General features: G+C 41.5%; 1 protein-coding gene across 2 annotated transcripts in view; it reads right to left on the bottom strand.

The window, feature by feature from the left end:
- The window catches only part of LOC111864260, a 41,494-nt gene extending 17,369 nt beyond the window's left edge, over positions 1–24,125 (bottom strand). Inside the window, exon 1 of one of the 2 annotated variants that reach the window (XM_023851368.2) lies at positions 23,978–24,125. The gene's annotated coding sequence lies outside the window, so the exon portion shown is untranslated. The remainder of the gene's footprint in view (positions 1–23,977) is intronic. The other variant, XM_023851367.2, reaches the window with a different exon arrangement.
- Positions 24,126–24,426: the final 301 nt, after the last annotated feature.

Below are 24,426 nucleotides of genomic sequence, written 5' to 3'. Positions count from 1 at the left end.
CTGCTTCTCTTCAGCCCCAGATCATTAATAATGTTCTCTTAGGGAACTAAACAGCTGGTAGCCATTCGGTTTTATGAACTATTGTTCGCATGCATCACAAGAACTTATAACTGTTTCCATTTCTGACCACGAATTAAACGATCCAAACTTAGTCCAATTAAAATAAATCAGGGGGGGTCGGAAATCTGGGCGCCAGCTTGAAAAATTGCATAAATGTAATGGGAGGGCGCTTACGGCTAAAAATAACATTTTTTTTTGTCATATGTTGAACATTACCAAATTACCATCTGGCCTTGTTATAAATTTAGTAAATTCCTCGTTAATTGCATGGAATGGTAACAACATTGAAGTATATTACATCACTCGTTATGATATCGCTATACTTTCCACGTAATTCTGACGAGCCGCGACATTGCATTTCTGACGAAACTGAAGAGAACTCCACATCTGGTTCATTTATGTCATAGAGCAGGCAGTCATAATGATACTTTATATGCTCCTGCAGCCATAACTGTATGAAATCCTTCGCGTTGGTTCAACTTCCCGTAATTATCTAACAGTTCTTCTTAACAAGAGAGACAAATTGCACGGATCTGCAAATAACAAATTAGCCCCTCAATGAACATAAGTGGTTTGCAGCTAAACTCCTCTCCCATGGCATCCTTCTTGTCTATTATTTTATTGACCAGTAGCATTTCTGTCATCCATTCGTAATTTTTGGACCCGGAGGCCTCCTCTCCTGAGGACTGGTTGTCATTTCCTTCAGTCCATCCAGGTATTGTTGGGAAAGTGGCGTAAAATAAGCCGCGACCTATTCCTTCCACGACATCAGAATTTATTACTCATAATCTCACTCCGCGCTATATAACCCGCCAGTGTACCTGAGAAGGTGCTGGAAGGCGCCCCACAGGGACAGGACAGTGACTTCCAGCCCCAGCTGGGACTCGGCACCAAGACAGACAGACTGATCGTCAGTCGCAATGTGACTTTGACTTTGAAAAAGTGCTGCTGAACAGAAACGAAGAAAGACAGAGGATTTTTTGTTGACTAAAAGGAATAGGATAAAAGGTGAAGTTGTCCCTGTGCTTAATCAATTAAATACTAAGCCGTGAAGACGAATTGGGGAGTGCAGGTATTAGCTCCGCCGTTCATCACCCCGGCAGCCAGTTTCACGTTTCGGCCTATTTACCCCCGGAAAAGAGCCCCCTGAACCCACTGAAGAAGAGGTTAGGTGGGACACAGAGCCGGTTTGGACGCTGTGGAATAGGGACAAATTTCTTGTTCCTGCCGGGAATCGAACCTCGGCCGTCCATCCCGTAGTTCGTCGCTATACCGACTGAGCTATGCCAGCTCCTGAAGGGAATAGGATACACAATATAAAGCCCCTCCCTTCTTAATGTAAGTCCGACTTCAAATTGATACATTCTCTTTACAACAAATGGAGTTCTAGCGACGGAGGAACGGTGGTATAACAACTGCACCTTTTGTGAAAGAAATGCCGCTACAGAGATTTGTATAAAGTTGCTCTTCGTTTTACTTATTTACTCCAAGTCTTGACGTCATGTGTTAACAGCTGTGTATAACTAATGCAAGTTCTCTCTCCTGTCCATTCTTTTTTTCTGTTTTCTTCCTCACGATTTCTAGCGCATTCGATTATGAATAACACCTTAAATTAACAATACATTTTCCTTCTATCTGGATTGTAATGTGTATTGTGGCATGCAGATCCGCTGCTATGCAACGACCTCGATATAAGCAACTATACAACCGTTGCTAAGTAACGGCTCTGCAAACAAGCATGTTTCCATTACAGCAATTGCAGTACAACAGAGGAACGATGTTTTCTATGCCGTCCATGCCAAGATGCTGTAAGCATGGCAAGTGAGGAGTGAGTGAGTTAGTGAGTTAGTTAGAGGACTGCTGCAGTTCAGTTGTTGTGAGCTCTTGCTGTTAGAAATTGGTAGCTGAGGTTGGGGATAGTTCGGGAACCCAGACTAAGGGGAACGTCCGCCGACGGGAACCGCTATCAAACCATAGCAGTGAAGACGTGTCTGTGGACACTAGTGTGTTTATATAATAGTGACTTGTAAAGTGTAGTCACGCGCTGTATCAAAGAGTCCAATAAATCCGATCATCAATCCAAAACCCCGTCTATAGTCACGCATACATGTGACAGTATAATTGTGTTTATTTCTCAGTGCGAACACTGGGATATTGCCTTAATATAGGCCATGAGGCGTCATCCGTATAGATCTTCCGACATTGAAAGTTGTGAATTTTCAGTCTAGAGGCTCCCTCTTGAATTATCGGAATGATACCAACTCGCTTAGTGGGGGGTTGGAGTCCAACTGGGTCCACTCTGCACGGCGGCCACTGATTGGCCTATTGTAACCTGCCCCGGGTTATTATGATGATGGAGAATTTGGTGGAATGAAGATTGGTAGGTGAAACCGAAGTACTCGGAGAAAACCCGCCCCAGCTCCACTTTGTCCACCACAAATCCCACTTGACCAGACCCGGTATCGAACCCGGGCCGCCGCGGTGAGAAGCCAGCGACTAACCGCTTGAGCTATGGCGCGCGGAATGATACTAACTTCCATCTCACATGAATAATCGCAATTAGCCATTAAAAAGTTGAATTCTGTCACACCAGGCCAAGAAAGTCTGTCATTTTCTTCATAATTTGTAGCAAAGCATTAAGCAGATATCTCTTCTGGGCAAAGTTCTGTGGCCCAAGAATAGTTTTCAGTGACGTAGAAATGTTATCCCATTTACCCTCCGATGCAAGGCACTGGTTTTCATTGCACAAAAATCGTGTTGTCGTGGTATCAAGCCCTGTTTTGGATCTTTACCAATTTGAGACATGCAGAAAGACCCTTGGGTTCTTCCCGCTTTGTACCTCCTCTCTGATGCGAATAGGGACAGACGTGTAGGTAAGTGCGAAATGTGCTCATGCCGAGACTGTACACGGATCACATGAGGCTGTGAAGCGGCATCTTCCGTTTCCGCTTGTTCCCGTCATGATTTTGAAACACCATCTTCATCTGAATAGTAATTAAAAATTCACTAGTGAAGACAACACCACACGCTGCTAGAGGGTACACACAAGCAAGGGCCATTTTACAGATTGCAGACGTAACAAAACAACGAGCTAACAAACAAAAGAACAAGCTGCAGAAACGAACTTTCTGGAATATCCCATAGCTCCAAACAAGTACACGACGCCCCTTGTGGGGTGGAATAGGATTTTAAGAAAAAATTTTAATAGAAATTTTAATGGATTTTAATTGATTAGTTACGTTATTTTTAAGGAGATTGCAACGCGCGGTTTTAGCGCACATCAGAGCTGTATAACAGTTTGATTGCGTTAAGACACTTGAAGATGGCCGTCTGTGGCCGAAACATGTTGTGTTAAGTGTTAAATGGTGAGTAAATAATTGTTGCATTATTGACGGACTGTGGATACATAGACGTTTAATTAAAAGTTCAGTTCCTACCCCAGAGAAAATGTCTTTATTTCAAGAGCAAAGAAAACTGGCTAATAATGCGTAGGGAAATAATTGCTGTTTATCCGGAGAATCATATGAAATAATAAAGATTCTGTGTGGGCAAAGTTTCCGAATTAAACGGCACGCGATTCACATAGTTACCATTGTGCTCCAAAGGGTTAAAACAGACTTCCTTTGTATACGCCAGAGCATCACACAAATGGGCCCTTAACAGTATAATAGAATTAACAGTGTTGGCCCACCGTCGTACAGTAGGCGCACGCCACTTACATCCACGTTGTGTCCCCAGCTACAGTTTAACCATCGCTCTTTGAATTTCTTTTCTATACACACACACTGGCTATTTTTGACGGTCAAGTGCCTGCTGGAACGGCAGATGTCTCTCAAAGCCATAACTGAAAGCGTTCAAGTGGAGCAATCTATACTGCATTACGCACCAGTGCAGGGCAGATGTATGTCTGTAGTAATACAGCGGCAATAGAACTCTTGTTCAACCTTTACTTTTAAATAAATAAAAATCAACAGTTTAACCACTTTGTATTCACTCCGATCTCTCTCCTCCATTCGCGTTCTGTTTTGTGAACATCCAAGGCATGAGATTGGAAGTAATGCATTCAATTACCACAGGGGCGAGCTGATAAAACCAGATTGCCTCATGAGTGGATCGCATTTTAATTTCTTAGGCATAAAACAGGAGCAATTTGATCGTGTATTCGTTTTTTTCTTTTCACTTCTATTAGTGAGACGCAGAGTAATGATCGCTTTATACGTTAAAGCTCCACTCTGTTGCTAAAGGGGCAGTGATGAAGACTATAAGCAGCTCGAAGCGCTTAGCATAGCTGAGATATCGTTTGGATTGTTACTTAACTCAGACAGACCTCCACTGCAAATCACGCCGGCTTCATATTCGGCAGGTTCCAGGTTCAAGTCTGATTCTGGAGACCAGCTGTCATGACTTAGGGTTCTTGTTTTCCAAGTCCCTTCGGGCAAATTCCGAAAGGTAGCACATCTCAAATTACGTCACGGCGGCTCCTTACACGTCCTTTCTATTTCGTTACTAACTACTCACCAATCGTCCTCCTCACCAAGTAAGTTGGTCTACCTATTCTAGTGTTCTCGAGGTGCTCGGATTGTATCTCGGACGGGATGCCGGCTATCTGAGCTTTTCGTGGCTTTACCCAGTCACTCCAGAATACCCCGGGAGAGGGTCTGTATTAGATCACGACCGTTTCCTTCAAATTACTTTCAAATTCATCATTCATTCTACAATTGAACGCCGTATGGTCTAACTACTGAGAGCGTCGCTGAATAACTACAAAAGAAATCCTAGTATTCAACACTATAATCCGAGTTATTGGCGTCGGTACCAAGGCCTAAGCAATAAATGCATAATAAGTAACTAAACACAGTCCCAATCTAATGTCCTGTAGATAATAAAAACTTCTGGCCTATCTCTTAGGCGTTTGGCAGGCCCAAAGTTTATCTCTTGTATTGTGTGCAGTCCAAACTGGAAGACACTGGGAACGGGAAGATGAAGTAATCTTCTTAATGAAGGAAATATACTAGTAGCATTATTGGATTATAGCCAAAAAGTCTGTGCACTGGTCAAATTTAGTAGCATACGTCATAAATGGCAATTTGTTACAGGCCGGAGAACTTACGTATGAGTGACTATAGACGTGGTTTGGATTGGTAATTGGATTTATTGAACACTTACAGATCGTAACTACAAGTAACTATAGCGCTAACGCAAATTCATGCACTCTTCAGTTCACTACAGCATGCACTAGGACTTCTCAGTCTGCTGTGTCTTCACCGTTTGTCTCCTGGTAACGGCTTCCAACGGCGTAGCGTACCCAGCTTCCATGTTCACGCCCGTAATGGCCGGCTTCTCTCTCACAACTGACTCCTATCCTTCTAACTGCCGTCTCAAGACCGCATAGAAAACACCTCTAACAAGAGTTCTATTGTTGCGCCACGCAGCTATTGCATGAACTGCGTAAAGAACACAGCTTCCCAGTTACCCCATTGTTGCACATTAAGAATTTGTTGTGACCATTACCTAGCAATTGCGGTTGCGTTGCAGTTGCCAGTTTCCTTGGTGGGCCCTCGCCCTTAGAGAAATAAGGTCTGCAAAACAGCAAGGAACAGGATTCAAAAATACGAGCACAGATTTCCTCCCTTGCTTCATTTATCTGGGAAATGGCAGCGTGTGATGACGAAATTATCTAGAGGGAAGTGGTGCTGTGTTATGGGAAAGCGATCCAGTTCTGAATCGTGCCATATCTCGGATGCACGTGTAGAAAGTCACAGACGCATGCTGTGTTTCATTGATGGTGTCCACATAACCATCTAGTGCCAATTGGGCCCGATCTCCTTAAACGCTCTTTTTTACAAACATAACCATTAAGCTGACACTGCCAACAGCTTTCCTACGTAATCTGCCACAAAAAACGAATTTCACTTCATTAGCTCCAACGGGCTATCACAAGTTTAGATCGCTATATTCAACTGGTATTAATTATTTTATCCCCACAGAAGATCACACACATTATTACCATCTTAATAAAGATACTCACTTTAAACAATACAGCTTCCATTGTCATTGACTTCCCATTGCGATCAAGAAAACTCAGCCAAACTGGTTCTAAAGTTAGTGAGCAAGGTTCAACAAATTTGATTCTATAACGAGGGGCTGAATGCACAGAATGTGTTTGCGTCAGTTCAGTTTAGTCTAGTCGACTTAAGGCCCCGCATACACACACAGTTTGGCCTTCCGATCGACCTTACAGGCAAAACTGTGACAGTTTACCCCCTCCCTTTCCTCCCCATACACGCGCAGATAAACCGGCAGGCTTCATGCCACAGTCACGGTCTTCCAGCCTATAATGTTGAGTCACACACGTCACGTGCTACGGTCCTGCAGGCAGAACTGATGGACTGACGGGTTTCCCTAAGGCCAACAGGCCAAACGATTGGCCGGCCGGCCGCACCACACACATCAGTTTTGCCTTTCAGTCTTCAACTGTGCAGGTCGAACTGGAGGCCAAACTGTGTGTGTATGGGGGCCCTAACTGAATATTGCAACGTGGAGATAAGCACATCTGCTCCATACTTTGGAGGTTCGTGAAGTTTCTGCCCATTGTCTTCGTCCTCCAAGGAAAATCTTGGGATAGTAGTTTGAAACAGACCATAGCCATCTTCTATCGTCAGTTTAGTTTATTGCGTGGACTAAGTCGGCTTCTAATTAATTATAACGGAATGAGCAGGCTGAAGCGGTAACAATTCTGACCTGTATTCGGAAGATGCAAACTTTAGCGGATAGAGGGTGCTCATTCCGTTGTAATTAATTAGAAGCCGACTTAGTCCACGCAGTAAACTAACCTGACGATAGAAGATGGCACTAACTTCGCCAACAAGTGGTGGTCGCTCGGTCGGTATAGTTCGCTTGCGGACTAAAGCCACGGGGTTCCTTTATTCGGGAGATGTCATACTCGAATCTTTGGCGGGACACCGACTATCCTGTCTGTGTGGTCTCGTGTTTTCTTTCTCCAGTCTCTCCAAGCAGATCGCGGGGCACCTCATATTACACTACAACTGCATCCTTCTGCATTCTTTCCCATTCATCATTCACTAACCATCATACCATTCGGCGCTATGTACTCTGAGCTATTGACAACGTCCTTAAATAAACAAAACTAAAGACATAAAAGAATTACTTAATTGCACAACCGGAAGGAGCGTATAGAAATTTGTGACATGCGAAAATTGAGTGCACTTATCCACTGTTTAAAGTGGTTTTAGAAATGTAAATACAGATTTTGTTCCTTATTGGAACAGCCACTACTCTAATTCTGAAAGAATTATGCATATCAGAAGTTGTTTTACACATTCAAACAAGAAACTACTTGGACGATTGTCTCACTGAAGACTGAAAATACAGTAAGAGAAAGACGTATAAGATTTTAGTCATAAGAGGCCACTTGGAGAGTCTGGACGTTGATGGGAAGATAATACTAAACTAGACAAAGGAAGTGGACGTGAAAGTGTGCATTGCATCCGGATAGGGTCCAGCGGCGAGCATTTATTAACACGGTATGAACCTTTAGTTTCCACAAAGAGAGAGCATTTCTTGACAAAGTGAGCAACTGTCAAGGTCTCAATAAATACTCTGCACCATGCAGTTAGTAACTTAGTTAAATATGTCGATTTGGCAGTTGAAATCTCAAGTACTAACTACTCGTACAATGGCTCTTTGTGGCGACAAATCTGGTACAATTATTGTTATTTGAATGTTCAACCTTATGGACTTCCAACAGCAGAATAAATCACAAATAACAGTTTTAAAGCTCTCTAAATTCTAATTTATTTGTGGACTTGAAGTTGTGGATCTGGAGTTTTATTTTGTGCAGGCCCCAGACCTTCATTTTTATTTTACCAACAAATTAATATATCAAAACATTGCATCAGGTTTTGGCGAATCTCCAGTTCTTGACGTGGGCTTTTAAGTTAAAAAAGGAAAATGAGTTGCTGAAAAGCAGCCGACAGTTTTCAGGAACAGATGAAGATGACATGAAGCTATATGAATGAAGAGAAGAATGAATGAAAGAAACTTAAGTTTCTGGCTGGATAGCTCAGTCACTATAGTGAATTTAAATTGGACGTCGGAGGCTCAGTTTTCCTCAGGGGGCAGGGATTAACTTTGTCACCAACTCCAAACCAGCCCTCAAGGACCCATCCAGCTTCCTCTTCAGTCGGACCAGGGGTAAAGAGACCTGAACGTGGAGCTGACCACTCACCTCCACTCAGGGCCGAGGTTAAGGATGCGTGCAGTCATACTTCCACTCCATCTTGCTTTCATGATGTTTAATTAATCATAGGGACAGGTTTACCGTTTTAATATTTAGATAAGTAAATCGACAGAAAACCGGTCAGGGTAGCCGAGTGGTCTAAGGCACGTACTGTCTTCGTTCGCTTGGAAACCGGGATCGTGGGTTCGAATCCCACTCAGGGCATGGAAGTTTAGTTTGTGTGTGTGTGCGTTTTTCTGTGTTTGTGTACAGGTAGAGGCCTTGCGACGAGCTGATCACCCGCCCAAGGAGTCCTACCGAATGTGTAAGATCTAGAAAAAAACCGAAGTGAACGGAGAAATTCATGGAGATAGGCCTAGGCCCACCGGGGCTGTAGTGCCAAGGGAAAAAAATCGACATAAAGCATGGACAGCTTCTCGTCTGACATCGATTCATGCTAGTCCCTGAATTTCGCAAACAAGTCTGAGTCGATAGTGAACGCCGGGATTTCTGTTGTTATCTTCGCATGTGTAATTTACTGAACCGTATACGCAGTTCGACTGCTGTCAGAATGACCTCCTCCGTTCACAAGATCAAGGTCATGCACTGATGTCAGACCCATCACAGAGCATTGTTTCAACATGATTTATGGCAACAGAAAAAGTTAATTCATAAGAAAGCACAACAGCATGGCGTTCTTGTATAAGGACACCGTTTCAAGTACACACTTTATATATACTTGTATACAGAAGGATTATCGTGGATGGTGAGCAAAAAGAATTTGGAAGGAGACGTATGGCCTAATTATAAGTATTATGGCGTCTGTCTTGTGGAGCTGAGAAAACCCACAAAACCGTCAGATAACTCTTGCTCAACTTCTAATCAGATGTTTCACTCCTGAACTATTGTGGGAGCGCGGGATCTATTCTATTATATTCTTTGTTTATTTAAAGGCGCTTTATATAGCCAAGCATGAAGTGATAGGATGATCTGTGAATTTGAAAGAAAGTACAAGCGGCCGTGGCCTAAATACAGCCTCGGCATTTATCTAGATGGGCTGAGAAATGCCACAAAATAAAACCTCAGGCAGCGTAGCCGGTTTACTGGAAAAGCTTTGAAACTGTGACTTCCAAAACACAAAGCAGGATTATTAACTACTCAAGTGTGATGTTTAGTAAATGCTCTGACATTAGTTAATTGTGGCAGAATATAAAACATAGCTCTCTACTGTGGTTCTCCTTGCTAATGCAACCAGGCACACAAAAACTCCATTCAATGACAGAGGGATAAGATTTCTTACATGAGTGTCGATAACTTAGCAGTTGCAAAATGGTTAATCTTAACGTCACGAATTCTTATTCCAGGCACAGTTCGACGTCGAAAGTAACATCTGTTAACTTCATATTATTATTTCAATCGATTTTCATTCATTTCACGCCACGGAAAACTTCCAGCAAGCGAACGTCTGAAGTGTCTTAGTGCCAAATAATCGTCTCGGTTCAATCCAATTATCAGATTCCATGGTTTGCTGTAACAACTTTCTTTGTGGTCTTCACGCGTTCCTTGCACAAACACACTTTAAATGATCGTTTCATCTAAGAAGTTGTTAGACGTATTTCGACGAAATTTAGAATTGGCGACTCCACGCTACATGTTGCGAGAATTTAGTAACGGCGTTTACTGGCTAATTACAACACCTACTTTATATACGACGAGAGTTATCAAATAAACGATTTATAAGTATTCAGCGACCTAAGAATCAATCACCTTACATACAAAATTCCTGGAAACACTGCGTTCCACTTTGGATTCATGTTACGACGCATTTATTGCTAACATACTGTGAGAATTGAAAATGACTTATCAAGAATATTTCGTTCGCCAAATGAAGAACCATGAAGTAGGCATGGTGAAGATAAGAAAACAAAATTGCAGTAGGAAACCCTGAAGAGAGACCTAAGAGTAAATGGAAGGTAAAGGTAAAGTTGTCCCTGTGCTTAACAGATTAAACACTACACCGTGAAATCGCATGGGCGAGTGAAATATAGTTCCACATTTTCTTAACCTCGGCACTATTTTTTTTATTGCTAGAGGGGTGGGACTAAGTCCCTTGTACTGCGGCCACTTCTGGCCTATTGTACCAGCCCAAGTTGATAGGTGAGGGTGATTGTGGAGCAATTTGTGGAATGAAGATTGGCAGGGGAAACCGAAGCACTCGGAGAAAACCTGCCCCAGCGCCACTTTGTTCACCACAAATCCCACTTGACCATACACGGGATCGAACCCGGGCCACCTCGGTGGGAAGCCAGGGACTACCCGCTTGATCTATGGCTCGGCACTAATTAGAGGCGAGTGGTCAGCTTCACGACCCGGCCGCTTTACCCCAGTGGAAATATCCCCGATACTCATTGGATAGGAGGTTGGGTGGACCCCAGCGCCGGTCTGGACGTTATGGAGAAGTGATAATTATTGACCCCACCGGAATTCGGAACTCCGACCCCCTCGGTCGTCCAGCCAGTAGCCAGTCCCTATATAAATGGAAGGATAAGGTGAAATTTAATTTTAAAGAAATGGGGTTAATGTTCGGGACTGGATACAACTGGCTCAGAGAAAGGTAGCGTTTTGGGTTATTGTGAACAAGGAATAAATTTAGAATTCAATATAGACGGATTCTATTTTTTATCAGCCGCGCAACCATCAGTTTCTCAAGAAAGACCTTATTCCAGGCAAGTAATCACTTATGCATTCCAAGTGTACACTTTGCAATCTTGTCATTAATATACAGTGCCTGAATTCCAATAGGGAGCCGGGATAGCGCAGTCGGTATAGGGATTGAGTACGGGGAGGACGACCAAGGGATCGGAGTTCGATCCCCGGTAGAGGCAAGAACTTTCACTTCTCCATGTCGTCCAGACCGGCTCAGGGGTCCACCCAACCTCCTGTCCAATGGACACCGTGGATAAAGCGGCCGGGGCCTGAAGCTGACCACTCACCTCCAACTAGTACCGAGGTCAAGAATACGTGGATCTATATATCCACTCCCTCATACGTCTTCATGGTGTAGTGATTAATTAAATAAGCACAGGGACAACTGTACCTTTACCTTCTACCTTAATACCAATCACTTAATCGCAGCTTGAACTATCTGCAATGTACTTGTACATGGCAACAGCGTTCACGATATACCTCAGTTACTTCACCCTCCTCTGTGTTCAAGCATATCACATTGCAACTCTGATACAGTTGAGAAGCGCAACACAACAGTGGCCACTATACCAGCAGCTTACACGAAAAAGAAGATCTCGGTTGAGTTATTACATAAAGCAGTCCTCAGTGCTGTGCACGCTGTCTGAGGAGACGAGTAAAGTCGGCAACTATTGGCTGCCATCAGATTTTGAGAAGAGGCCGTTCTCAACGTGGATGTCAAAGACACGAGAAAGATGAATCCCCCCCCTCCCGCCGAGACCACATTTCTGAGAACAGAGTACTAAATATACTTCGTTTGTGTATTTTAAAAATGAGGTGCTAAATTTGCAGAAGGCGATATCGTAGTGGTCTGTCAGTCGTGAGGCTTGCCTTATATCCACATGTTGGCACAGATCATAGCGTATCACAAACGCAATTCGTGTATTTTCAGGAATTTCAATGTGGCAGCTAGCGCTCAGTAACTGTATAATGCGAAGAACTGCGCATCACTCACTTCAGAATATACTCCTAGATATTGCATTTCTTCTTCCAAAGGCGTAAAGATTATAATACAACAAGAAGTTCTGGGAAGAACTGATCGCCTGCTATCCATTGATACTACATGGACCACACAGAAAACTATGCGTTCAGCAATTCTTCTATTGTTGCGTATGTATTCGTTGCCATGGCAAAGACCTTACCGAGCCGTTGCGCAGCAGCTATAGTGGGCTACACAGGGTCACACAGCCTGGTGGAATGAGATGGACTCAGGTGCCATGATTTACATACCGAGTTTATTCAAGATTCCTTCAGCCATTCAAAATTTGACTGGGGAGGGGGGACGCAAATACATAGACGCATAGCATGGAGATCACATATGCATACTGTGGGAAAGTAGCTGCGAATATATTGAATAAGCAGTCGCGGACAGTCGACAAAGGGTGGTGTTCCAGCTTGGGGCTTGGGCGTGGGGCTAACAACTCACCGTATAAATAAAATTGTTACGAAAATGAACACAAAGCCTTGGACCTGGGCGGATCCTCTGAATAAACGACCTAAGCTAAAGAAAACGGACATGAGATTCGGTACTTGGAACGTCAGAAGTTTGTATAGGGCAGGTTCGTTCAGGGCAGTGGCAGAAGAAATCTTAAAATATAAGTTAGATTTAGCGGGGTTACAGGAGGTCAGATGGGACGGAGGTGGCACCGACCCTCCAGGCGAATATACATTTTTCTATGGACAGAGGAATTAAAATCATGAATTAGGTACAGGTTATTTCGTACATAAGACAATCGTATCAGCAGTTAAGAGGGTAGAGTTCGTTAGTGATAGGATATCGTATATAATACTAAAAGGTCGCTGGTGTGATATCATCGTTATGAATGTTCACGTCCCAATAGAAGATAAAACTGATGACATAAAGGACAGGTTCTATCAAGAACTAGAACATGTGTTTCATAAATTCCCGAAGTACCCTATGAACATTTTGTTAGAAGATTTCAATGCCAAAGTAGGGAGGGAAGAAATTTTAAACCAACTATTGGGAATGAGAGTTTGCATGAAATTAGTAATGATAATGGAGTTAGAGTAGTAAACTTTGCCGCATCGAAAAATCTTACGGTCAAAAGTACAATGTTCCCACATCGTAACATCCATAAATTTACTTGGACATCTCCTGATGGGAAGATACACAATCAAATTGACCATATTTTGATAGATAGGAGACAGAATTCAAGTATATACTTGATGTCCGATCATTCAGGGCAGCAGATTGTGATACTGACCACTACCTGGTGGTGGCAAAGGTTAGGGAAAGACTGGCAGTGAGCAAACAAACAACGCACAGAATTCATATGGAGAGGTTCGATCTCACGAATTAAATGAGATAGAGGGTAAAGAGCAGTATATTGTTGAAATCTCAAATAGGTTCGCGGCTTTGGAAAACTTGGAAACTGAGGTGGATGTTAATAAAACTTGGAAAACTATAAGAGAGGATATCAAAATTTCTGTCAAGGAGAGTCTAGGTTATTATGAAGCGAAGAAGCATAAGCCAAGGATCGATGAAGGTTGCTCAAAATTACTAGACCAAAGAAAAGAAGCCAAATTGCAATGGTTACAGGATCCAAGCGAAATAAATGGGGATAATCTGAACAATATAAGACGTGAAACCAGCAGGCATTTCACGAACAAAAAGAGGAAATATCTGAAAGACAAAATTGATGAGCCTGCAATGAACAGTAAGAACAGGAACATTAGAGACCTGTGCAGAGGAATAAATGACCTTAAGAGTGTTTACAAACCTAGAAGTAACATAGTGAAGGATGAGAATGGCGATCTGCTTGTAGATTTCCACAACATTCTGAATAGGTGGAAGAACTACTTCTCTAAGTTATTGAATGTACATAGGGTCAGTGATGTTAGGCAGATAGAAATGCATACAGCTGAGCCGTTAGTACCTGATCCTAGCACTTTTGAGGCTGAAAGTGCTATTGGAAAATTGAAAAGGTATAAATCGCCAGGTAGTGATCAAATTCCGGCAGAACTTATTCAAGCAGGAGGTGAAATATTACGTTCTAAGATCCATAAACTAATTACTTATATTCGGAATAAGAAAATATTGCCTGATTAGTGGAAGGAATCTATTATTGTACCAGTTCACAAGAAGGGTGATAAAACTGACTGTAGTAATTATCGGGGGGCATCACTTCTATCAACTTCATACAAAATTTTATCCAATATTCTTCTCTCAAGGTTAAGTCCATATATAGATGTAATTATTGGGGATCGTCAGTGTGGGTTTCGACGTAACAGATGAACTACTGATCAGATCTTTTGCATTCCTCACATATTGGAGAAAAAATGGGAGTACAATGAGACAGTACGTCAGTTATTTGTAAACTTCAAGAAAGCCTATGATTCAGTTAAGAGGGAAATATTATACAATGTTCTGATAGAGTTTAGGATACCCATGAAACTAGTTAGGCTGATTAAAATGTGTTTAAACGAAACGTATAGTAAAGTTCGTATAGGTAAACATTTCTCTGATAAATTTCCTATCCAGAATAATCTAAAACAAGGAGATGCTTTATCGCCATACTTTTCATCTTTGCTTTAGAATATGCCATTATAAGGGTCCATGGAACCAGGTGCGACTCATATTAAGCGGGACACATCAGCGGTTGTTCTGTGCTGCTGATGTGAATCTACTGGGTGATAATATAGATACCATAAAGAAGAATACACAAAATTTAATTGACGCAAGTAAGTAGGTTGGTCTAGAAGTAAACGCAGAGAAAACTAAGTATATGTTGCTGTCTCGTCACCAAAATGCAGGGCAAAATCATGACATAAAGAGGGAAAATAGATGTTTAGAAAATGTGGCACAGTGCAGATATTTTGGAATGACGATAACAAATCAAAACCTGATTCGGAAGGAAATTAAGAGGAGGTTGAACTCGAGTAATGCTTGCTACCATTCAGTCCAGAACCTCTTGTCTTCTCGTCTGCTGTCCAAAAACATAAAAATTAGAATATACAAAACTATAATTCTACCTGTGGTTCTGTATGGGTGTGAAACTTGGTCTCTGACATTGAGGGAGGAACATAGACTGAGGGTGTTGAGGAGAATATTTGGACCGAACAGAGATGAAGTGATAGGAGGTTTGAGGAAACTGTATAATGAGGAGCTTCATAACTTGTACTCTTCTCCAAGTATAATTACTTGTAGAATGATCAAGTCAAGGAGGATGAGGTGGGAAGGGCATGTAGCACGAATGGGGAGAAGAGGAATGCATATAGAATATTGGTAGGAAAGCCAGAAGGAAAGAGGCCACTGGGAAGACCAAGGCGTGGGTGGGTGGACAGTATTAAAATGGAGAGTTATGATCTGGCTCAGGATAGGGACCAGTGGAGGGCTCTTGTTAACACCGTAATGAACCTTCGGGTTCCATAAAATTACCGTAGTAGCTGCAAAATTGGCGGCTCCTCAAGGACTCAGCTCCATGAGTGAGTAAGGTTAAAAATTTTAAGTTTATCCGTTGTTTTATATGCGTGCGAAAGTTTGTGTCAAGAAATAGATCACTGTGGTCACGGTGCAAGGACCAAGAAGGCCCACCCCATATACATTCATACATTGTGTCCAGAACATGAACTGCCGGTGTTTGAATCAGGGCCTAAGAGAAAGTAGCGAGAGGATGGAGAAAATTACGCAATGATGAGCTTCGCTATAATACACTTTGCTAAATATTTTGTTGGGTGGCCAAGTGACGGAGGACGAGTCGGGCGGGGCACTGGCCTCGTAACGCGTGTGGGAGGTGGGAAAATAAACAGATGGAGATTTGTGTTTCTCTCGATTAGCCCACACTTCTCTTATGGTGTATGGTGCCCGTTGCATGGCTTTACTACCCTCTACATGCGGCAGAAGCCGTCTGATAACACTCACCGCACAGAACTCTTTCTTTCGTAAAACGATTTGCTCGTGACGTAATTTTCGACCGGCTGCAACAAACAAAATTCGAACCATTCTGTACGTGTAGTTTCATGTTACCAACACAGAGGCAAAAGAATCTGAGCTTGTATTGAGTCAGTGCCCAATGTTTTATATTTAGATAGCCCTAAATTTGTTATTTAGCACCTTGTCATGTTGCTGTTAATGGCTGTGGAAGGTGAGGTTGGATAAGATGCAATGCCCTACTCAGCTGACAGCTAGGGTGGTGGCTGCAAGACCTTGAAGCGTGAAAATAAACACCGGCTGTACGGGCGCCCCTTTCTTCCTTTCTTTCGTCACTAGACAAGAACTGCATCTGTTTCATATGGCTATGGGTTGGGCGTCCGGCGTATATTTCCAGAAAACATCTCTCTCATATTCTTATCCTCTTTTGTCTCTCTCTCTCTTGCTTTGTTCCTTTCTTTCCTCTTATACCATACCTAAAATCTCTAAAATGAATTCGGACTGTCGTAAAAAAAAATTGAAGTCTCATTGCAACAGATGTTTGTTAGCGTTACAATTGCGTTCATATACGTATTTGGTTACCGGGAACATGGTCAAGGAAACCATGGAACGAAATAGAAACCGTCCGAGACTAACAGATCACTATTGGACAGTAATCGGACTAAGATAAAAACATCTATTTCCTTCTAAATTTGTGCTTCTACTCTTTATTCCTTAAAATTTTTTTTAACTTAATTTCGCGTTAACCTTCTACGTAATATGTGATACGGAATCTTGAAAATGTCTCGAACCCCAAGAATGAAACACGCGAACACTAAAATACGGGGGTGAAACTGGTTGTGTACACTGTCAAAGGTGAGAATATGTGCAGAGTTACACTTGAGAGAACTAGATGTACGTGTAGATTGTAGATTTCTTTATTTACGTAATTCATAGCATGTTTACACTTTACTCTCGATAATATGGAGTACTAAGTAAATTTGTTCTAAGTAGGTGTCTTGAGTAGAGAAGTCATCCACTGATGATATTCTGACAGGTCCTGTAGAGAAATGGGGATGGTTTTAATCTTAGTCATCTGCGGATTGTGGTAGGTCAGAGAGCCACCGTCTCCTCAGTGTTCTTCTTACGTTTGGTGGGTTGCTAATTTCAACAGCTAGTCTCTTACTGTGTCCGAGTATGCTTTGATGGTAGAGTGCTGACAATCTATGTATTCCTTCTATGACAAATGAGATTTGCAGATCATTGTGGATAGTAAAGTTGGAGACATACCAAAGTTCTTTAGTTACTGAGCGCAAGAATTTGTATTGAAGTCTTTGAATTATTCTTGTGCTTGATGGTTCTGTACAGCCCCATAGCTGTATACCATATGTTCATATGGGTTTTATTATACACTCATACAGTATAAGAGGTTGTGATGTTAAATGAAGCTTAAATAAAAGGAGCGTGAGGGTTTGGACTTGGTTAATTTGGCTCAAAATGAGGTCCAGTGATAGATTGACATATTTATTTATTTAACTATATATATGAGACAAACACCGTCTTAAGTGTAACAATTTAATTGTAGTTCTTTCTTCTGCAGCACTATAGACATAGGGCATGTACCCTGAGAAAATTTTAATTTCAAAATTTGAAAAAGAAAAAGAACAGAAATCTTATAGACATTTTAACTTGAATTAAAGTTTTAAAAAAGTGCTAAATTTAGAAATCAAATTAACGCGTGTAGGTTAACAAAGATTTTATACAATTAGAAAGACTGGTGATTTTAAATTTTAACAGGCAGTATAACAGCTACGTAAGAATACACACCTGATGATGGCCATTTAGGGCCGAAACATGTAGTGTGGAGGGGGGAAAGAAGAAAGGACTACAATTAAATTGTTACACTTAAGACGGTGTTTGTCTCATATATTGCTCAAATATAATATTATTTAACTATGTTTTCAGTAACTCGTCGGTCTAGAAAAGTGAAATTAACGGCTGTGGGGATTCGTTGCGCTGACCACGTGACACCCTCTATCCGCTATAGTTGGCACTAACTTCGCTGACAAGCGGCGGTCGCTCGGTAGGTATAGTTCGCTTGCGGACTACAGGCCACGGAATTTGTTTGTTTTGTTCAGTAACTCATGCTATTTGTTTATTAGTCGTTTATTTTTACGACACTCTAAGACTTAGAGTCTAAGTTGTTCGGAATATAATGTGTCGGAAACAGTTGCATACCAAATTTTAAAAGATGACAAAACAACCTCAACGAAAAATACATGTGCATAGCACGATTAACGAATAAGGAACTAGGGAGGATGTGGAAGAAAGCAGTTGTGACCTACTGTGAGAGTTGTGAGATATTGTCCTGGCATTCAATTGGAGAGGCTGAGAGGAATCTAAGAGGAACCTCAGCTAAAGTTGGCTATGTCCCGGCCCTTACTCGAACCGACCACGTTCCGTTTACAGATAACAGTGGTTACCGCATGAACTGACTTCCTCCGTGGAAGGATTTTGTGAACAGGGTAAAGAACCTTTCGAGTTCCATAAAATTCGGGGAATTTCTTAATAAAACTGAACGAGTACCCGCTTCTCAAAGCTACTCTGCCCTATCGGATAAGTTCATTACAGATAAGATAATTAAAAATTGCAGAAGGAAACCAGAAGAAGTAGGGAAATGAGTCTGTAAATGCTATGAGAATGAGATAAACATGACACCAAATTCTGTTACAAGCACAGCAGTAAAAGCTCAGGGGAATAACGCTATGATTAGTATTTTTTTAATTTGGCGTAGAACATAGCTACACAATCATCCTTTTCTGGTAAAAGGCTAAAATGCCTCTTTGAACACGATGCTGCTCATAAGCCTTCTTATTGAGGGAGAATGGCCAGCGCCTCTTCTATTTGGACTTCTAAGGTAAATACTACCCTCAGCCACCCCTTCTTGTTCAGCCCTACGTCCCTACCCTTATACATAAGTCTGGGCAAAGGACTAAAATAGAATCTATTAACTGCATGGATTCTTAGCAACTCCAAAGAAAGCTGGACCCTTATGGCTTTGCACTCGTATCATCACCCCATATTATGTTTCTTGCGCTTAGCCCTGCGAATGACCTTACTGAATAACAGCATGATATAAAGCTTCAAATATCATCACGGCGAGCCCACAGAATAGTGAAACATTAAAAATATATTGTGCATACGAAAGTCATGATTTAGGATTTTTTATTTTTGTAGAGAGACTGCATAACGATGAGGGGGTTCACTTCCTCGCACAATTCCCAGCAAAATCCAGATGAGGATGAGGCGGAACATTTAGAAATAAGAGATGTAGGCTAAAAAGAAAATCTGTTTTGAAGCTTTATGGCAAAAGAGAGACCACTTGGAAACTTAACGTAAATGAGGGTACAGTATTAAAATGGATCCACCTTGAACCGACCTACGACATACACAACGTCCATACAGAAAGTAACCCAAATATAAGGCCGCGCCATAGCTCAAGCGGTTAGTCGCTGGTTTCCCACTGCGGCGGCCCGGGTTCGATCCCGGGTCTGATCAAGTGGGATTTGTGGTGGGTAAAGTGGAGCTGAGGCAGGTTTTCTCCGAGTACTTCGGTTTCCCCTGCCAATCTTCATTCCACCAACTGCTCCACAATCACCCTCACCTATCATCTGGGGCTGGTACAATAGGCCAGAAGTGGCCGCAGTAACAAGGGACTTAGTCCCACCCCACTAGCAATAAAAAAAACACACATGTACACTAACGGCAGTAATAACTTACAACCTGTACCCAAGACGTATACTGCATGAATATTAACACACCGTAACAGCCATAACAATAATATCCAACAGCACAACCTCGGGCGTAATAACATCCACCTTGAAAAACGCTCAACAACGCAGCTTCCAATAGTATTTCCATTGATAATTCTGAACATTACATGAGAACTTTTAACACCATATTCCATAATCTTAATATTTGTTCTGATAATTTTAATATTTTTGTGTTTTAATTGTATAACTTTCAGTTGTATTCCCAAGGTTTTATCTCGTAAAATAATATCGTTCCGACATATTATTCATCTTCGATAAACAATACACGAAAATACTTTTCATACACACTTTTAATACAAAATTTTGATAAAAATTCTTTGTATACTCTTAATATTTTTGAGAAGGTCAATATTGTAATTCTTACATTCTAACTTAGGCATAACTTTATACCATGGACGTGTTGCACTAAATATGGATCCATATTTAGGAACTCAATAACGATCAGTAAGATCATAAAACTGCCTGATGATGGTCCCATGATGTAAAAATGTAAAGCTATCCCTGCAAGGTTGTCAGGCTTACGAACCTGCCGCCCTTTACCCCCCCAGGAAGATTCGTGGTACTCGTTTCTGTTAGAGGCTGAGTCGATCCCAGGGCCGTAGTATGGCTACTTCTTGACTTTAGGGGCCGGGATATCATAGTTGGTATAGGGACTGGCTACGCGCTGGACGACCGCGGGGACGGAGTTCCGAGTCCCGGTAGGGTCAAGAATTTTCTCTTCTCCACCTCGTCCAGACCAGTTCGGGGGCCCATTCAGCCTCCTGTCCAGTGGGTACCGAGGGCCCTTTCCCGGGGTTAAAGCGACCGAGGAGTGAAGCCGACCGCTCACCTCCCAACTATTGCCGAGTTCAAGATGTGGCTCTATACATTCACTCTCCCCATACGCCTTCATGGCGTAGTGCTTAATTAATTAAGCACAGGAACAACTTTACCTTTTATCTGAAATAAACAGAGGTTAGGGATGTGACCTGGATTCATCTGGCTCAAGACAGTGTCTAGCGGTGCGCAGTTATGAAGACGGCAAGGAACCTCCCGTAAAATGGGGATTTCGTGGTCAGTTGAGCGATTACCAACTTCCCCAGGATGATCCTGATTCATGTAGTTAACACAGCGGAGTGAGTGAGGTAGTTTGCTTCTCCTGCAAGTCCACCAATGAAACCAGGTTTATTTCTAGATGCTTCTTCTGTTCGTATTTATTAGACTCTAATATTTTTGTAAGGATGGCTGGTGGAATCAACAATGATAATAAGAAAACTGGCTGTGTTCCATTAATACTGTTATGAGTTAATTGGCTGATCTGATTTGTTGATGAACTATTTGACTGATGTAAGTTTATTTACTGAAGGAGATGTATTCTTGGACAACTCGGCTCTATCTTGTGAGATATAATGTCGTGTAGTCTGTTGAAAACCATCCGAAGAAGAAGCCAGACAAGAAACCAGCATAAATCAGGTAGCAAGCAAAGCCCGAATCGTCAGTTGATTTTTAAAGGACTACACAGCGTTAAATCCCATACCACAGAGCTCTCATACCACCGCCATGAGAACCTCAAATCCTACGTTCGTGTACATATGTTGATACCACATAGAGAATTGATCTCTCCAGTGACGGCTTCTATTCTGATAGTACTTAGGTGCCAGGCCTCATACTTGTGGAGTTGTTTTAATGTGTTAATGTTTTGTCTTAACTCTCGCAGATGGTTGTGCTGTGCTTGGTTTGTATACCCTGTCTTGTGCTGGTGTAGGTGTGCCGAGATAGGGTCTAGCTCTAGCGATTGAGCCCAACTGAACAGGGTTTACCCGAAGGGAGACAGAATGCAGTCTCCTAAACGTTGTTTTGAATAAAAACAGTAAGGCATTAAAAAAAAAACAGGACATTGGGTAATGTCCAGAAACATAACATTTGCATTCTATATACTTAATGACGCTTTTCTTAACTGCACAAGTTTTATATATATATATATATATATATATATATTCGAATGGCAGGTTGGCAACGAATTATTAAATACAAAGGGTGTAGGCGCAAGACTTCATTCCATCATTTGCACAGTGAAAAAACTTAGGTTAATTGGCAGTGGACAAGATGCGAACTCTGGAACTTCGGAATACGAACCAGAGACGACAGTCACTGATCAGTAACATTTGGTTTAGTGGCACAGAATCAGCTGCTAAGTAACTATAAGTAGTGCTGAACTGAAAGGAAAAGTAGCAATTGTGGTCTGTTTTCAAGATTACGTCACCGTCAGGCCTGTAATTTTGAGTTACAATACAACAGTGTTGAATGTAATCTCATTACTACAATGAGGAGGCACTGGAATTGGCCTGGTAATATCAGAATATGTTTTGTGTTGATGATGGTGATTTACTCGGGTAAAATTATACACTACATATAGAAACAGTAAGGTTGGTGCAGAACTGAATGCAAAGAAAACCAAGTAGACATATATGTTCACACCCTGTCACAAGAGTGTTGTGCAGAATCATAATACCAGCATATGGATATTAGGAATGACAGTAAGAAAACAAAATCATACTTACAAGGGAAGATTATATTCTGAGCACGCTTCCTCCCCTTCAGTTAAAATTCTTTGTTTTCACGTTTCCCACATCATAAATCCCGAAGAATAAAATATAAAACCTAATTTTACCCTTATCTTTATAATATCTTATATACATATAAACATGACTATTGAAATTAATAAGAATTGTGATGTTGATGTCATTTGTGAAACAAACTGAAGAAAGAAGAAAGCAGTCTTCTGGGCTTTGGCGCCGTGTATATGTGGTGTTAACCGACGTTTCGGAGGAACGTATCGCCCCCATCTTCAGGGTTGAAGAAAAAGTACAGGTAAATCTGCAAGCGACAACACCGTGAGACACGGTAACGCAGACACGGTTACCGTGTCTCACGGTGTTGTCGCTTGCAGATTTACCTATACTTTTTCTTCAACCCTGAAGATGGGGGCGATACGTTCCTCCGAAACGTCGGTTAACACCACATATACACGGCGCCAAAGCCCAGAAGACTGCTTTCTTCATAGTCACCGCCGTGAAAGCCTCAAATCTTACAAACTGAAGAAAATCACGAAATATCTACCAGATCTGCAGGCCTTGGGATTAGATTCACGTATCTTCCGACGAGTCACATAAATAACCACTGAATCAACTGATCAGGATTCCTACATATATTCCTTATAAAAATGAGTGCCATCCCTCGGAACAGTCCGTTGAAACACTAACCTAACATATCGCTGAAGTAGCCAGAAACAACGGAAAAGAACCGTGAAACGAAAGATTCCAGCAATCAGTATCATCAAGAAACTGAAAAAATTCTCCAAGATAAATGAATTACACCTTCAACTGAATAAAAAAAGAATACCGATAAAAGAGCAAACAGTGTTTGCGAAATAAGCATCCCAAACAATAGCAGGCCGTCACACCGGGGGGGGGGCTACGATACATGAATAACTGTAATTTAGATGTACTCCACTTTGGAGTACATGTATATATACTAAATAGTTCTCTACCATTCTACACACTACACTGGCTTTCAAGTTTACTTCCTACAGATACATATCCATCGTTTCATTGCTTATTACTTTACATATAAGCCTACCTACCACAATGCTGTCACCAATAATTTTTCTTACATTTCGTGGAGTATATCCTATATTGGAAAACATCGCAAAAAAAAAAAGTTGTGAATCCTAAAAAGTGCATGTTTTTTGTGATGAGCTGCTTTGGAAAAAATGATAAAGCTCGATTTCAACTTAATGTAGTGTAGGAATTATAAAACATACAGCTACCAAAATTAAATTCGCTCGACGTTTAGTGTTGATTTCGAATGCTAAGGTTCATAAAAGAATCCTTTCAGTACTTTCCTAAATGAAACGAATTATGGGAGGACGGCCAAACATGAACCCCTAATTATGAACCCATTTTAGGTATTCTTCACATAAAATGCATAAAAATGACTCGAATTAGGTTTTGTGTGGCCTTAAGCCTCGAATTTTTCATGGTTAGTTTCCGGTAGTAATGAACGAATTTCGACGAAATTTGGTAGATATTCTACACTAAATGTCGAGAAATTTTAATTTTCGTTTCACCGGTTCAGTTCAATCTCTTTTACAAGCAACTTAGTCACAAACAACAACCAATGACTTTCTTCAGTATATTTAACAAGTCTAAAACATTCTCATCGGTTATTGTTTAACAACTTTTTTCCCACCTGTGTTTTTCTTTCAGCTCTGCCTGACAGCTTCCTTTTCCGTCCTCGCCGAGAGCTTGGTAACTTCTCGGCCGTCTCGGCTCCGTTTCAACTGTCAAACGAATCTACACGGTTCAGTGAGATTCACCACAGAGTTCTGTATACTACCGAGAGAGGCAGCACTATGACGTACTTCGTTATCGGCACCGGTCAACACAAAGCAACTGACAGGGAAAGTAGCAATTGGTAGATATCGACTTAATGATGGGCGATATCGAGAGGTAGCATTTCGTCGACTTTACAAACCTCGGTCGAATGGTAGCAATCATTAGTAGAATAACGTCGTTTAATTATAAGGGATTGTAAAGTATGCTTCACTTGTTTATCATTAAAGCATTGTGCAAAACAATTACACTACAAGTTTAAGATTCCTTGGGCTCAGCAACAAGGTCTTTAAAACTCCAGAGGTA

This window comes from Cryptotermes secundus, unplaced genomic scaffold (assembly GCF_002891405.2).
Source record: "Cryptotermes secundus unplaced genomic scaffold, Csec_1.0 scaffold33, whole genome shotgun sequence".
Classification (NCBI taxonomy): Eukaryota; Metazoa; Arthropoda; class Insecta; order Blattodea; family Kalotermitidae; genus Cryptotermes; species Cryptotermes secundus.
Note: the sequence above shows the minus strand (reverse complement) of the source record. Positions and strands in the feature narration are given on the sequence as shown.